Source organism: Otolemur garnettii, unplaced genomic scaffold (genome assembly GCF_000181295.1).
Source record: "Otolemur garnettii isolate 467f Iridium unplaced genomic scaffold, OtoGar3 scaffold00132, whole genome shotgun sequence".
Taxonomy (NCBI): Eukaryota; Metazoa; Chordata; class Mammalia; order Primates; family Galagidae; genus Otolemur; species Otolemur garnettii.
Window position 1 is genome coordinate 4449309 of NW_003852527.1, and position 15168 is coordinate 4464476.

Consider the following 15168-nt stretch of genomic DNA (forward strand, 5'->3'; position numbering starts at 1 on the left):
TAGGAAATGGTACGTGGGGTTGTGTGGACACTATTTCCACTCAGGCAGTTGGATGCATCAGTACCTGCTCCCCTGCAGTTGTGTGGAATGACAGCACCACCCCACACATGTAAAATTTTACCTCGTAAATCGTCCTTAAATAGTCAGTTTCTCTCCTCTTCTCTGCCCATCTGTCTAGGGTAAGATCCGACCATCATCTCTGATCTGAGCCAGAGCACTGAACGCCAGTGCCTCCCACACTGATTAGTGCTCTCCTGCCATCAGGAGCCATTATCAGCCTTCCCTGTTACTTCCTGATTACGATCCTTCCCATGTTCTTAGGATAAAACTGGTATCCTTACAGGCCAGGTGTGGTCCTTCCCTGCCCCCAGCACCATTTTCCCCCGCACTGCCCCTGGCTTTATTGCACCCCACAATACTTTGCTGTTGCTCTGTTTCCTCCAGCCTCTGCATGGATTTTTTTCTCCCTTTTACTTGAAACATTCTCTCCACTGCCTCCCTTTCACCTTTTTAACTCCAGACGTCTCTCAACCCCGTAGGAACCCACCTCCTCAGGACCAGCTTCCTCACCAGCCCTAGAGCAGGTCAAACTCCCTGCTTTACACTTTACATAGCACCATCCTCAGCATTTATTTCCATCGTAATTTCACCCTTCCTTGTGAGCTCACGTGGTGAGGGCCCATCGCCTGCACTGGAGTGTCAGCTGGGAGACGATAAGGCCCTGACGGTCTCCCTCACCCGGCTCATCAGCACCTGGGCACTCTGCCTGACACTGGACAAGTGCCCAGCAACCATGTGCCAAGGGAATGTCCTGACAGCCTCGAACACCAGTAATAACAAAACTGCAATGCTCTTCTAAGCAGAAACACCAAAGGCAACATATTTAAGAAGCGACAACAGCACAGAGCACTTTTATAACTTTCACCCTGAAAGAGAACGTGGATCACACGAGTGAGTCGGGTACATCCCACATGTCACAGCTGTTTGTCAGCATCAAGATGTCATGGCTAGACCCCCTTGATTCTCCACTAAGACCAGTGGGGAACAAGCCCCCTACCCTTGAAAAGGAAACCTCTTCTAAGCCTTTTAGTCCCAGCCCCCATAAGGGTGGGGAGGTAGAGTCCAAGAAGCAGTCTAGAATTAAGGAAGTCTGCAGGGAGGGGTTGATTACTAAGAAAAAGTGCTTGGTGGAAAGTCCCAAGTTCTTTGGAGACTTTCTCAACTTATGTTGAACTATGTACCCCCGCTTTGCACCCCTCTGAACTATGTGACCCCCATCTTGTGATCCATGAGTTAATGCACCTTATGACCCGTGAGGCAATATGTACCCTCACCCTAATGCATGTACCCCTTACCTTGTGACCCAAATTGTGCTGAGCTATGCCAACCACAATATTTCGGCTTCTGTTCAAGCTTGCTTGCTTCAGCAAAGATTAAAGTATATAAACCCCTTGAATTCTCCATTCATGGCTGCTTGTTGGCCCCAACAACAGCCCACTGTAGGTGCACCTGCAGGTGTATTAAATTCCTAATAAATTCCTATTGATCACTGCATCAGAAGTGGGGTCCTACTTTCTCTCTGCTGCATGGGATCTCAACAAAGAGAGACCAAGGACTGGAAAAACATAGACAATAGTCAAAAAGATGACAACTTTCACGGTTCCCCCACATCAGAGTGGTGATAAAGGGAGAAGTGCCTGCTCTCCCCAAGAAAGGGGAGCACCCTGGGCCCTCCAAGCTCACTTACAGATAACAATCAGGCTCGGCACCTGTGGCTCAAGCAGCTAAGGCGCCAACCACATACACCTGAGCTGGCAGGTTCACATCCAGCCTGGGCCCGCCAAACAACAATGACGGCTACAAACAAAAAATAGCGGGGTGTTGTGGTGGGCACCTGTAGTCCCAGCTACTTGGGAGGCTGAGGCAAGAGAATCTCTTGAGCCCAGGAGTTGGAGGTTGCTGTGAGCTGTGACGTCACAGCACTCTACCCAGGGTGATAGCTTGAGGCTCTATCTCCAAAAAAAAAAAAAAAAAAAAAAAGATAACAATCAACAGCAAAAATTCCCTGGGCGCTGACTCTGTGGAGGAACTGGACAATGAGATGAATGTCCAATATTGGTCGTGAGCCACATGATCATACTGCCAGGTAGGTACAGCTGTCCCCACAATACAGAAGAGAACATGAGGGTTCAAGGAAATACGTAACTCACCCAAGACCAAATAACTAGCATATAAAAGAGCCAGGATTCAACTTTAGGGCTGTCATCAAAGCCATTCCGTCAATCACCCCCACCCCACCTTGCTGCTACTGCAGGAAGAAAGGGGGGTTACAAGCAGACAAAGCCCACTGGCCGTGGGGTCAATAGTCTTAAGGCAGCCTAAGGTCACGGGTCACCAAGGGGCAGCAGAGCAGCCCGAAGCAGGAGCAACAGCACAGAGAATGGACCTGACATCTGGAGCACACCAGAAGCACATGAGCAGGTGGCATAGCCCAGAAGAGAAAGCCCTTCTGTGGACCTAGCTCTGCCCCAGCACCACCACTGACAGCCCTGGCCAGGGGCCCCAGGACCCTCTGGCAGGACAGTGGACTCAGTGGAGCTGAAGTCTGGTCCTAAAGCTGGTAAGCCTTAGCCAGACATATCTGGTTTGTTCCCACTGTAGAATTTATCCTACAACTTTCCTTTTCTATGCTGGTGGCCAGAGAAAATCTTGATAAATTTTAGGAAATATTTTAAGAATACCCACCTTGAGAAAACATATACAGATAAATTACTGGATTCCTTCGAAGAGTTAACTCCTACAAGTTTTAAGGGTTTTTTGTTTGTTTTAAATAAACAGTACTTCACAAGGAGGCTTAGGAACTAGACATATATGACACTAAAGGTTGTGTAGGTATCAGTATTTCCTGAAAGTTTGCTATTTATAGAGTCCAAGAAAGAGAGACAGTTCACACTGGGAAGAATCAGAAGGCAGGAGGGGGAAATGCTTTCTGAGACTAATTAGGCCGAAGGTCTTAAAGAATCACTGGGAGACTTTAGAAAGGAGAGAAGGAGGAAGCCAAGTTTCTAAAGACACTGCCAACAACAGCCCCCGGGAAAGGATGGAAGGGACAGCAGAATGGCACAGGGTGACCGTCAGGAAGCTGAAGGCCCGAGAGAGGGCAGCTGTGAGGACAGAGGACAGAGGGCAGAGGAAGGCACAGGAGGTAGTGGGCACAACACTGAGAGGGCTTAATGGCGGAATCCATGTTCTCCTGTGTAACTGAGTGAAGAATAGTGGAATCATTCACAAATAGAACATGCGTGAGGAGTCCGCTCAGCTCCCCAAGTAGCTCGGGGCAGTGGAGGGACTCACCTAGAGCCCCAGGAACATCACCCAACAGACAAACACAGACGGAGCAGCAGCACCCCACACCTCTTTCCCATTCCTGCCCAGCCTCCTCATGTCCTGACACCCTAGCTACCTGCAAATAAGGTCAGAAGCACAAGTGAGATGGTGATGTTTGAATTTCACACAAATATGCAGCTCCTTCATCCATGCCACCACACATGCTGAGCACTGTGCTATTTACATAGCACAAAGTGACCCAAGGCCAAATCCTAATATTCAAATACCTAGAAAAGGCAAACTCCCAGATGCAGAAGCACCAGGGTTGCCTGGGGTGGAGTGGGAGTGGGGAACAACTGCAAACTGGCACGAGGAAACTTTGGGGTAATAGAAATGTCCTAAAACTAGATTGTGGTAACAGTGGCACAATTCTGCACATTTACCAGAAACTATTAACCTGTATAATGGGTGGACTTCTATGGTATATAAATTTCTGCTCAGTGAAGCTGTGTTTAAGAAGAGCTGTGAAAAAAATAGTAGAAGGTAAACTGAGAGTGAAGAGGTGGCAGTAGTTTGCACTTTTATGTAGGGTGATCACAGTGGGTGTCTCTTCACTGAGAAGGGGACATTTGAGCAGGGACCTGAAGGCCAGAAGGTCTTGAGCCCAGGAGCAGACAGGAGGAGGAGCCCTACAGGCAGCAGGACCCAGGATCCTCAGTGCACATGTCCTAAGGCAGAAAAGGAGGCAGCAAGACCAAGGCAGGAATGAACAAGGAGATCAGAGCAAGCTGGCCTACAAAATGACGTCTCTTAAAGTTACAATTAAGCAGCTTCTCACCATGAGTAACCTTGATTATTTTTATAAATGTCTGAAATTCATTTATACTTTCACAAACTGTCTAACGTCAAGGTTTATTTTTCTTTTTTTCTATATACTGGTACTTAACAATTACATATCTCCTCAAAATGCCTAATATTCAAAAAGCACATTTTGAACCATCCCTCCAATAAAGAAGAAACTACAATCTCCCCTACAATTTGGGGAGCAATCTCTGCTCCCCAAATCCTGCTGTATCTGTACTCTCCCGCACCAGGTCACAACCAACCATTTAATCAATGACTCAGGAGATTCCATCCACAATAGAAATGGTATTCTCCAGCTGGCTTATATAATGCCATACAATCACTCCCAACACTGTAAATCTAAAAAAGATATAAAGTAAAAAGCATCTGATTTTATCTTAAGCAGAACGTCCCTTTTTAATCACTCTAACCACGATACAGATGATAGAAATGAAGATCTGTAAGGATACTCTGCGCAGCCATCCACCCAATTTGTTGTACACAAATCTGAGTGGAAAATCACCACCTTGGTTTCAGAAGGAAAGATGTAAATCACGCATTATGACTTCTATCCAGACGGGGCACCAGGTTAGTAAAGAATCACCCGTATTATTTAAACGTCCACTAAGTATGTGGAGAGCTGTGACCTCAGAACTGATTTAACTTGCTAATGTTCAATGTGAAAGACAGGAAAGCTGAGGTGGCACAGCTGGTCCCTGGGAGGGGGAGTAGGAAACAGAGTGTTAGCAGGTCACTGTGTTCAGCCCCATGGCTTCTAAATTAGACCTATCATCAAAATCACTCACGGAGAGTCTCTTAAAACACAGATAGCTCAGCACCAGAGCCGTTTCTAACACAGTTGAGTGTAGAAGATGTAGCAATCTGTATTTTTACAACTCCATGTCACACTGAGGATCAGCCTCTTTGCAAACCTCCTAGAATGGCTAATCCAAAGCAGTAACAGAGCACTCAATATAAACATAGCACTTTTCAGATGCATCTAAATTTTATTCTCACAAACAGTGGTGTGAGAAAAGTAAGATTCTTCATGTTATCATAGTTCATATAAGAGACTCAGGCACAGAGTTTTGAAGTCAAGGTCACTCCAAGCCTCCCTGCAGAGTGGAAACTCAAGGAATCTGACTGTACCTGCCCCTGCGCTTCCAATCCACTCATAGTGTCTACCTCCAGGTTCCCCTTACCGGTAAGGGATTTTCAGGACTGCTCTCTCTAGGAGGAGCCTTAAAAAGAGACCATCTTAGCTCTGGCATTTCCTTTAGGAAGCCCCAAAGTGGCCATGGAGGGACGTGTGTCTGGCACCTGAGAGATGACCCTATGTCCTGGCTGAGATGCTGATAGGTACTATGTTGCCCTTGGAATAAAACTCTCTCCTAAAACTCTCACAAGGCTGTCATTTCTGAGGTCAAACTTAAGAGGCTCCAGACACAAAGAGGAAAGGCATCGAATCCTAAGAAAGTTCTTGGGAGCAGTGATTCCTAGTCTTCCTGAACATCTTGGTCAATAGTTGGCCACTGACAGGAAGGGCTCACTTAATGCTGAGATGCAAGAGGTCCTCTTCTATCCTTGCCTCTGTCCTTCCACCAAATAAAGGACTAGTATGACCACAGCTCCTGACTGAGGCTCTAAAAATTTTCACATGAGTCAAGAATGGATGGCAACCACACGACACAGATTTCCAACAAGGGGTCAATATAGAGCAAGAACTCCAGAAATACAGTGCCCCCGAAGAAAACTGCAAAATCCAAGGCACATAGTTAGAGGGATCTGGGAACATTATGACCCACTGGGTCTAGAAGTAAAGTATGTTAAACCTTGTAACTAACTTTTCCTGCCTAATTGCATACTCACCAAACCCTTGCCCATGAGGAGAAAACATGCTGGTCAAAGAATTCCACCTACATCCACAAATCCGTTGGCAATTAAATCAACAGAATACATTAATGTTCAATGTTAAAGCAATTAATAAAATGTAATGAGATCATATTAATTGCAAACCTCTGATGAGAGACATTGAGAGAACAACATGAAATACAGAAATTAAAAATTGACAGCTTACTAGAAGATTACAAGATCAGAGACCAGAAATTTACTGGGGGAACAAAACTTGCAAATGACTCAAAGATTCACAAATTAGAATTTCAGTAAAAAGTTAAGTTCAATGCTGTGCAGAAACGCCTTGTGTTTCTCAAGTGACATTTGGCCAATCAGGAAGCCCTATCTGCAGGTGATAGTAAATACCTGCAAGAAATGATAAATAGCTTTGACCCTAAGCTAAAGAAGATAAGCTATGTCCAAGTCAGATTGTAGGTAATTAATGTTTTCATAGAAGAAAAAAACAAAAACTTGGATTCCATAGTTCTTTAAAAGGCTTTGGATTCTCAAAACAACACCACCACCAATCAGCCAAATCAGCTCAATGACCCCAGCTGGGAGAGACTAGAGACTCTCTTCACAGCCAAAGGGTTATTTGATTGTATCTACACCACTGCCTACCATGAGAGCAGCATTTAAAAAAAGAAAGCCTTTCAAAAGAATGTCAAACACAGTGGATGAGGAGGCAAGTCAAAGAGAGACTCTATCAAAATAAATCTCTTCCTCTCAGATATCTACCTCAATTATGAACCTAAATTCTCAAAATAATAACCATTGCTGTCACTTGGGGAGTGGCTGAGAATAAAGCCAGTTCTTCACATGTACAGTAGGCTTTTTTCTTAGTCCTATGATTTCATAACTTTGCTGGTGTGTGAAGCTGATACAGGCATACCTGGCATCAGTGTCATCTTGGGCCCTGCAGTTTTCATCTTGGAATCCTCATAATTAGTGTCCACTATAAAGTTGTGTGTGTTTTGTTTTGTTTTGGCCAGGGCTGGGTTTGAACCCACCACCTCCGGCATATGGGGCCGGTGCCCTACCCTTTTGAGCCACAGGCGCCACTCTCACTATAAAGTATTTTTTATTGTATCCTTTTCTTGAGTCATAAAGAAATAAGTAAAGGATTTTCCGTCTTCACTAACGATCACAAATTTATCATTAGCAACTCCCTATAGCTTTCTTATTTTAGGTATTTAAACTAATGTTACTACTAAAAACATATCTGAATTATGAAATTACAATATATATTTTTAAAAACACTGAAAGAAAAAAATACATACCAGGTATAAGCAGAGCACACTTAGCACAAAAACAGTCTTTTTTAAAGGATATGGTTTGTAATCCATTATATGATAAAAATAGGACTTAGTTTGGTCCATGGGATCCTAAGATTTATTGCTCAGACTAACTTGCTATAAATGTTCCTTGTCAGCAAGCAGTGGGTTCTCGCAGTTCTCACCTCTGTCTGCATTACCCCTAAGCCCAGAGCCGCGGCAGTGATCCCTGAAAAGAGTCAAGACATACTAACTTCACCTATAGTCCTAGGTTACTGAAGACCCAAATGAGATTTAAATGCAGAAAAATTATCCTGATAGTTTTGAGGGTGAAGAGTCGGTGGTACAGTAGGAAGGAGTGAGGTACTGACTGGTACAGAGAAAAAAGTAAACAAAATTCATTTAACTAGAAAGTATTCTCTTTAGGAAAATTTTAATCCTAGCTGACTTGAAAGAGAATTTGAGGAGTGTTTTCTTTGAGCCTGGTGAGCTTTTAACCTTTTCATAAAATTTACATAATTCAGCATGAAGGGAAACCCCTACTTGTCTAGAAAGATGCAGGCAACTTGAAATTGACCTTGGAGAAAGGCTAGGAGTTCCATACCCGCCAGGTACTTGATGCTATTATTAACTCCACAGGGGACACCAGGGGCAGTTCAGTGCTTTCTGCAGATGCAGACCCCTGAAGAGATCCTAGAATAGAGCGCAGAGCTGCCTGGGCAAGAGGAAAGAGACTGACCATTTCTCCTTTTCCCTGGAGCCAGGCTGGTGCTCCAGGGCTACAGAAAAGAGGGAGAGGTGACTTGTCAGAGAGGAAAGACACCATGAACCCCAAGATATCATCCCTCTCTCTGGGTGACCTGCCCAAGCAGCACACTGCATCACTGAGAGCGCCTCCTCTCCCAGGCTGACACACCCGATTAAGACATTTTATACGGTGCAGGAAATTTAAATGGATTCTGCCATCATTCTGAGGAAGACAAAAACACAAAAAGACAGGAGGGAGAGAAGAGGCAAAGGAAAGGAATTAATAAGTACTGACTTGTATTATGCACCAGGCATTGTGCTAGATGTTTCTGTGCACACCTCCCCTCTAGGTAATAGAATTCCCATTTTACAGATGAGGAAAATGAAACTTCTAAGGGATCTATAACTGGACTAGGAATCACAAAGCCAGGAAGCATCAGATTTAGTATTCAAATCCAGGCTCTAAGGCTGCCATGCTACCTTGTAATTTCAATTGTGGAACTAAAAATCACAAATATTAGGGCTTCCAAGTAATGATTTAAAAATCTAGAACTTCTGTCATAAAAAATTACAAAATGCCTCCTCCACTGCTCTTATTGTCTGTGCTATTAGCATCGAATATGTTCTCACTGAAGCAATCAGCCCGGATGGGACTACTTATTCCATCAATATCCTGGATGCCAAAGCAGTTGTACCGCCTGGGTGGGGAAGCGGGGCCAGCCCTGCCTCTAAGTAACTGGAACTGGCTCATCTGGCATGGAAAGTAGAACACATTATCCCTCAAATAAACATGTAGGAGAATGTTGTCAAGAGTCCATGAAAACTGCCAAAGACTTTCCTTCTTCATTTAAAAATCATCAGGTCGGTGATTTCAACCTTGCAAGGGGAAAAGCTATTTTAGACAAATTTACAGCTTTCAATGTTTTTTGCCATATGCAGAACTAATCTGACTTCAAGTCAAATTTGCAAAACTAGGATTTTTTTTCCTACATAGTTCCTTTTTAAAAAAATCTCACCAAAGTTTATAGTGCCATATGTCTAAATCAAGTTAAATTAAGTGAATTAATGCAAGGCAATGTGCCTATGAAACAAGAACAAAAGAAATATGAAGACAGTTGAGCACTCCATCCTGCTCGGGGCCTCTTAGGAAAAGATCTTGTCTTCAGGATTTGGAAATGAAGGCTCCAACTGGAAATGCCAAGACCAGGTGAACAAAATGAGTCTGTCTAATAATTCCCCCAAAGAGGGAAAGTAAAATGTAAAATGTTTTGTATCAATTCTGAAGTTCTGCTCTGCAAACTGGAAGAAATTCTAAAATAGAACCAGTCATGTAAGGAGAAAAGGGAGAATAAGGCCCTGCCTTGCACAGAGACATAGCCACACTGATCCCCACTGTCACCAAAAGCCCTGTTTAATAAGGTGGGCTCCTTACAAACATCATTTGTTCATAATATTTTCTACTATATGCCAAATTTATCTGTGATATACTGTCTCAAATCATCATATTAGTTTACATTGTACTTGACGGGAATTAAAATCCCTCCAACTTTAAAGTGAATTCCTGTTATGCCAAATGTTCCCAGCGCTAGACTCTAGCTCAGGGGTCTCTAAACTTTTTAAACAGGGGGCCAGTTCACTGTCCCTCAGACCGTTGGCAGGCCGGACTGTGGGCCCTGGGACGAGTCGGCTGCTAAGCAGGACAGGCAGCAGCAGCAAAAACATTTGGCAGGCTGGATAAATGTCCTCGCCGGGCCGCATGTGGCCCAGGGGCTGTAGTTTGAGGATGCCTGCTCTACCTGTTACCTGTGCCCATCATGCTAACAGGCAAGCTCTCTAACTTGGTCATTCCAGATCTAGTACTTAAATCTACTTAAATCTGCCTCCCATTTCTGGTGCGTCTATATTTGAGTATAGCACTTCAAGTGGCTAACATAGAGCTCACATTTCTCTTTAGTTGTCCCAAGACACAAGACTTCATCAAAAGCTTGTGCAACATTAAGATCTCTTACCTGCAAGAGCCTCTTGACTCTACTAGAAGAAAATGATTACATTGTTTATCATCTAATTTGCCAGAATCTTCTCCCATTCTTGAACATCCAAGAATGTTGTCTAGTCCTATTGAATTCACACAAATATCTACGTATGCTCTTTCCATAGAAAAGTGATAACAGAAAAATTATCTGCCAGTCATTGGACATTAAAAATGCAGGCACATCATGATTATTTCCTGGGTATTTACTGTGTACCAGTTTCTGTATGAAGAAGTTAATACCCTTACGTTCAGAGTCTTTGATAAGAATCAGTCCTACATTCTCCAGATTGTTCTCTTTCTGTGGCTACAATTCCTCTCCTGGTCTCCTTCCTTAATCTGGCTGCCTCCATCCCCTCCCAGTCTCATTTTCTTGCAGTACTTCATCTCAGAGACCATATTTCTTCTGCTACAATTAGCTCATCAATATCAGTCATCACCAGCACCACCCTCTCAACTCACATTTCCACCTATCTGGCAGCGCCTCCAAACTTTCAGTAGCTACAAGGATCTTCACTCAACATCACCAGACCCAGCTGTCAAGCTCCACACTCATGTGCCGCATCCACGGGGTCTGACCTATTCGTCATAATTAAAATATTTTTTATTTCTCCCCGTGTCTGTGCTTCTATGTATTTCTATTGTAACACTGAACACATAACTGCCTTGAAATCATAATTACAAACCTGACCATAACTTCCAGTAGGTAACAGTCAGGGAAGAAGGGCCATGAAGTAAGAAGAGCAGCTGTGGTTTCAAATTTTCTCTCATTGGTCCAGATTAACTTCACATAGTCTCGGATATTTCATCCACAAAATAAAACTAAGGTGCCTACTATATAGGAGCACGAAGACAATATGGAAAATAATGTGTGTGCAAAGGACTAGGAAAGTGGAGCTGCCAGACACGGTACGTTTGTTTGCTCTGAATTCTTCAGGGCAGACATGCTACCTCCACAGCACCCAGCCAGAACTTTGTTACAACATTTTTTTTTTTTTTTTTTGAGACAAGTGCCCTGGAGTCACAGCTCACAGCAACCTCCAGCTCTTGGGCTTAGGCGATTCTCTTGCCTCAGCCTCCCGAGCAGCCAAGACTACAGGCGCCCACCACAACACTCAGCTGTTTTTTTCTTGCAGTTTGGCAGGGGCGGTTTGAACAAGCCACCCTCGGTATATGGGGCTGGCGCCCTACTCACTGAGCCACAGAGTCTCACTCTGTCACCCTTAGTAGAGTGCATTGACATCACAGCTCACAGCAACCTTAAACTCTTAGACTCCAGTGATCCTCTTGCCTCAGCCTCCTGAGTACCTGGTTCTACAGGCACCTGCCACAAAGCCTGGCTATTTTTAGAGATGGGGTCTCATTCTTGCTCAGGCTGGTCTCAAACTCTTGACTTCAAGTTATCCGTCTGCTCTGTCTCTGCCGCCCAGAGTGCTCGGATTACAGGATGAGCTGCGGGGTCCCATCTTGTTACAACAGTATTTACTGACACCTGCATAGCTCTTTACTAGGGGTGAAACACATTTTCATAAGATGAAGACTGAAATGCCTGTATTTACTATTAACACATCCTTACAGAGGGTGATTTTGGAATATGAGAACCATTAAGAGCAATGCTATTCAAATCTTTTGGCTTTCTGGGAAACTCTACCTCTTTAGATTCGCAAAAGAAACAGCATAAATAAAATAACACTTCATTCTGACCACTTGCTTCACTGAAGTCCACTGAGGCCTCTATTGCCCCAGTAGAAACTGAGAAAGCAAATGCTTCTCCAAAAGCATTTGCTTCATTACAAGATACTACAACTTGGGGCATAAATAGCATTTTCTAAGCCAGGGTGCTGAAATTTTATGATCCTTTTTAATGCACTTATGTTTTTGTTCCTTTTGCAGCTTGCAGTATTCAGTGGTGGGTTTGAACTAATTACCTAACACCTTAATAAGAAGTTTTCATTGAAAGCCTCAGGAGGCTCCACTTGCCATCCAACTTTTAATTCTACCTCCTCTCACAGTGGCAAGCACCCAACTGACTTTTTCTATACTTCTTAGCCCTATGCCAAGAAAAAAACCTAAGCCAGGAACATAACTTTTAAAGTAGGAAAGCTTTTGTTTCGCCAGATTCAGAAATTCTCACTTTGCAACACTTTATGCTCCTTGATTTGAAACTTCCTTTATCTCTGAGAGATGAGATTAATATTAAAATCAGAAAACTCTTGATCACTCTTATAATGATGGATGTATCTCTTCACATCAGTATTCTAGTAGAGCATAATAGCTTAGAATTGGATGAGACCTCAGTAATTATGGATGGCAAACTAGCAGGCCAAAAGCCAGACAGGATCCTGATATATTTTTAATGTGGTCGTTAAAGTTTTTCAAATTAAAGACACTCCACATAAAATAAAATCCACACATTTCTGTTTTCCTTGAGAAACTAGCATGTTTTAGAGTCTATGTAACAATAATCTGCTATAACAGAACTGCCCCCTTTGCAGGGGTGTGCAAGTGCCAGATGCCTGGATCCAGAAAGGGCTTCCCCACAGAACTGCCCTGTGACTTTGGGCTTCCTCAGCTTTAAACAGGTTATATCTTGACATCTCAAGGCTGTTTATCAGGGTTTAAAAAGAAGTACACCTGAGGCCAGGCATGGCGGTACACACATGTAATCTCAGTACTTTGGGAGACAGAGGCAGGACTGCTTTAGGCCAGACATTTTTTTTTTTTTAATTGAATGGTAACTATGTACATTAATGCACTTCTGGGGTACTGCGTGGGGTTTGAGACCAGACATTTAGGACCAGCCTGGGCAATACAGCAAGACCTTATCTCAAAAAAAAAAAAAAATTTTTTTTTTGAGACACAGTCTCACAATGTCACCCTCAGTAGGTGCCATGGCGTCACAGCTCACAGCAACCTCAAGCTCTTGTGCTTAAGCGTTTCTTTTGCCTCAGCCTCCCAAGTAGCTGGGACTAGGTGCCTGCCACAACACCAGGCTATTTTTTGGTTGGAATTGTCACTGTTGTTTAGCAGGCCCAGGCCAGGCTCAAACCCGCCAGCCTCAGTATATGTGACTGGCACCCTTACTCACTGAGCTACAGGTGCCAAGCCAAAAAAAAGTTTTTTTTTTTAATTAGCAAGATGAAGTGGCTTGTACCTGTAGCCCCAACTACTTGAGAGGTTAAAGAAAAAGGATCACTTGAGCCAGGGAGTTTGAGGTTGCAGTGAACTATGATGACTCCACTGCATGCTAGCTGAGGCAACAAGGTCTCAAAAAAAAAAGCATATGAAAAGTCCTTTGTAAACTACAATGCAACATTTGTCATCAGAATCATCTCCCAGAGCCCTATGAGTTGTGTAAGTCCCTTCTACCTACCATTATTTTGTTTCCTTGTTTCTCATATTATTGCAATACATATGACACAGTTTAAAATCTAAAGTAAAGAATTTTACTTATTTTCTTGTCTCATTTAACAAAGATGAACAATAATCAAAAGAAAGCAAAATGAACTTTTAAATGGCAGTGGATTTTTACTACGTCATTTTTGTTTCTGATTAAAGTATGAAAAGTATTAAAGTATTAAAGTGCACAGTGTAAATTACTGAATTGCTGATGCCTTCAACTATCTTATTACAAGTTTACTCACTAATTACCTGAGGCTGCAAAACAAAACTGAAGGCCCAGGTACTAGGGGCACCTGTGAAATAGAACCACTGATCTCTTCTGCCGGGCCTCATCAGCATTCCAGGAAGGTCCATAAGAAAAGAAAAAAACCCTACAATTTAATATAATTTCTAATAGCTTAAACTCTGGAGTACTGAGCACACCATCTACCTTCATAGACACAAAGATATAGATATATCTCAAAAAAATTAGTAAGACATTTGAAAGAAAGCAGAATCTTTCCAGAAATGGGCAGAGGTGCAGAAAACTGCACATAGTGGTGCAATGGATATAGAAATGCTTTCTAAGGTGTATGTCACGATCGTTGTCTTGTCACATTAGGAATTCATAAATATGTATTCCTTTTGTGGCCAGTTCACAACAGAAGATCATGCTTTAATTGCGGGGAACCACAATTAAATCATCTTCCACTTTTAATGCTTAAGATAATCACACCTAAGTAAACTGCAAAATAGAACTGCAAATAGAGGGGGAAAGGGATTTAAGTTGAAATTAGCTTTCTTTATAAGATCTCCAAAATGAGAGTAATTTATGATTCAAGACACAATCCGTTGAAAAATTCATCTGACGAATCCTTTTTAAAGCATACCATATCGTGCAATTACGGTTTTTCTTGAAATTGAATGAAACCATCGCTTGAATACAGATTAATGAATGCCAAATTACCACAAGGCCCTCGGTGTATTATGTTACTTTAAAAATCAAAATAAATAACAGCATCATTTAAGAAACCTGTTTTTTCAATAGATGTCCCAAGGCTGATGTTTAAGCAAGTCTCCTTGGCAACCAAGGAACACAGCACATATTGGGCTGGGGGGAAGGGAAGAAGGGGACAGCAACTCCTGGGCTGGAAGCATAAGTAACCGGAGTACTAATTGCTCCCGCTAGACAACACTGGCAGAGGCTGCAGGGGCAGCATGCCCCTGAAATGTTAACTCCGGGTCTCGCGCCCACTGGCGCACCAGCCGTCTCCCACTACCCTCTCCCTCGGGTCTGCTGCAGGCACCAAACCCGAACAGGTCACAAGGAGAGAGGCGAGCTTACCCGATGGTCTGCTGGGGTAGGTACCTGAGGCAGCAGCGCAGGCACCGGGCTCGCCCTGATGACAATGCCTCTGCTCGGCCCCACGATGCTGAGGTTTGGAGAACCTGCAGTCGCTTCGCTCCGCCAGTTAGGAGATGCAGTAGTGAAAAGCCAGCGCGCCAGCGTGTCTGTGTGTGTGTGCGCGTGTGTGCGCGTATGTGCGCGCGCGTGTGTGTGCACGAGTGCCGGCGCGCTCCCGGACTCTCCCGCGAGGAACTGTTCCCTAGTAAATAAAAAGCACCAGCCGGCACTGCAGGTGGCACGTCCGGCTCGCTCCTCCCGGGGCGGCC

General features: G+C 43.6%; 1 protein-coding gene across 1 annotated transcript in view; it reads right to left on the reverse strand.

Annotated features, from left to right (window-relative positions):
• The window catches only part of KLHL32 (kelch like family member 32), a 167051-nt gene extending 151883 nt beyond the window's left edge, over positions 1-15168 (reverse strand). Inside the window, exon 1 of the mRNA XM_012810385.1 lies at positions 14840-15168. The gene's annotated coding sequence lies outside the window, so the exon portion shown is untranslated. The remainder of the gene's footprint in view (positions 1-14839) is intronic.